The sequence below is a fragment of the Sycon ciliatum genome, chromosome 6, assembly GCF_964019385.1.
Source record: "Sycon ciliatum chromosome 6, ocSycCili1.1, whole genome shotgun sequence".
In the NCBI taxonomy this organism is placed as follows: domain Eukaryota; kingdom Metazoa; phylum Porifera; class Calcarea; order Leucosolenida; family Sycettidae; genus Sycon; species Sycon ciliatum.
In genome coordinates this window covers 35404516-35406887 of record NC_088648.1, presented here as the reverse complement: position 1 = coordinate 35406887, position 2372 = coordinate 35404516, and the positions used below count along the sequence as shown (strand labels likewise).

The 2372-nt window shown below is 46.6% G+C and overlaps 1 long non-coding RNA gene across 1 annotated transcript; it reads left to right on the top strand.

Annotated features, from left to right (window-relative positions):
• Window positions 1-565: 565 nt before the first annotated feature.
• Window positions 566-2023, top strand: LOC135818997 (uncharacterized). Its single transcript, XR_010553858.1, has 4 exons — window positions 566-825; window positions 1118-1203; window positions 1421-1481; window positions 1569-2023. It is a non-coding gene; the product is annotated as an uncharacterized LOC135818997 (long non-coding RNA).
• Window positions 2024-2372: the final 349 nt, after the last annotated feature.

Genomic DNA, 2372 nt, shown 5'->3' with positions numbered 1-2372 from the left:
GGATCTTTCTTCCAAAGTATGTTTTTGCTGACGCATCCTATCACCTATTCCGCAACTAGCGCCCATTCTAATTCTATTTCCTCCTCGTCTCCCTATTAATTTTCTTTCCAAATCTCCCTCGACATCAGGGAGTCGTATACATAATACGACGAATATTGTGGCCAGCTGTTTGTGGCCAGCTGTTATGTACAATCCTGTAGAACCTTTGTAGTCACAAATACGGGACAGATACGGTAGCTCGAGACGTGACACAAACACAAAAACACCAAATCACTGATACGGGACAGATACGGTAGCTCCAGGCGTGACACAAAACATACACACAAACAAACAAACACCAAATCACAGGTATGGGACAGATACGGGACAGATACGGTAGCTCCAGGCGTGACACAAACACACAAACACAAAAACACACAAACACACAAACACCAAATTAAAGCTGTGTGGACCCTGGCTAGCGCCAGACGTTACTGAAGTGACGTCTTCTGCATAGCTACGGGAATTAAAGCTGTGTGGACCCTGGCTAGCAGGGAGTAGTACAATACCGGGAGGTGACACGGGCACACATCCGGGATTACGAGCTTTGCCTCACAAAAAAAATACAAACCGCGCGAAAATTCAAATTTTTGCTCTTTTGACAGCGCTGAGAAACCTTCGAATAGTGACGAGAAGACCAGACGTATCCCTTCGTGACAAGCTGCTACTTGTTCTTTTCAGCTCGAGCCTTTTTTGGGAGCTACTCTGGTACATCGTCCACACTGCTGCCAAGTCTCGACTTCCCAAAATGGATGGAAGTGACGAATATGGAGGACGCTATCCTAGGTAAGTAACGTGATGGAATTTTCTCATCTTGACATGGTGTAACACGAACCTGAATTTCTCATTTGGACCCACTCGGACACCTCACCAAGTTGGGATATTTCGAAACTATACCTATTTGTCTACCATTCTACTTCATCTCAACGTGTTAGCTAATGTAACTCTTTGGAAAACTCATTCCGAAAATTTTGAAACTTATTTATTTGTACAGACTTGAACATAATGTTCAAGATCACTTGTTTTCAGCACTGAATGAGGCCAGGCCTGCTTGCTTTGTTGCTTTTTTAACCCCCAGAACCCGTGGACAGAAGAGGAAGAGCGACGACTTGGGTGCGGCAGCGAAGTCTGCCTGCCCAACGCCAATTGCTCCTCACCCAAAAAGTAAACAAATTATATAGCAGGAGTGGTTTCAAGTGGTTTCAATGCATTGTGTTTTTGGGATGTTGGTGTGTACTTATGCAGTCCTAGGGTGTTGAGCAATAGCAATCGTGAGAAGGGTATAATTCTGCAATACAACGTTGTTGATTATAAATATGACACTGAAGCAATACTGAAACTACGTTTTGGGGTTGTATTTGTTTTCATGCGTGTTCTACAGCGCACCCCATTGACGAAGATCATCCTTGTATAGACGATGATAAATACTCTCATCTGACAAGGTTAGTTGCACAGTTCTACCATATTTGTAAGGTGGACGTCGGATATAACATGGCTTATCTCTTTTTGGTATGCCATCTACTGCACAGAACACGTCATCAGAAGTCACTGCCTGCTGCGAATAACAGCGCATCGTGTATGAGAATCTCTTCACCAACAAGTATACACAAATATACACCCACACACCTACACACACCCTCGTGTACTTGTACACCACACACGCGCGCGCACGTGCGCATACATACAACTATTCATCTTTATCCTTTTGTGTTTGACATGATTCCACGGTGCCATGAAAGTAACATCTTTACTTATAAAGAAGAGGCACCTGTGACGTGTGTGTGTGTGTGTGTGTGTGTGTGTGTGTGTGTGTGTGTGTGTGTGTTACGCTCAGGCCATCCTGCGGAGCAGCGCTGCCCTGAGCACGCGAAGCGTGCGAACAGTGTAGCTAGCGGCCGCAGAAGCACTGAGCACGCGAAGCGTGCGAATCGTGTAGCTAGCGGAAGCAGCCACAGAAGCACTGAGCACGCCAAGCGTGCGAATCGTGTAGCCACCACCACGTGCTGAGCACGCGAAGCGTGCGAACAGTGTAGGTAGCAGACACGATCAGTACGAGTAGCAGTAGCAGCCGCGCGCAGAAGCACTGAGCACGCGAAGCGTGCGAATCATGTAGCCACCTAGCCTAGGCCATAGCCAGGTAGCACTAGCAGCCGCACAAGCGCTGCGGACCACGTGAACCGTTCTCTGCAAATAGAAACATCTGCAACAAAAGGATACAAAAGATCTGCACTGACTGCACTCTGCATCTGATCTGCAGTGAAGAGCGCATCGCACTTTTGTTCGTAAGTTTATGAATTTTTTTAGCCGCTTCATCCGCCACCAGGTGATGGACA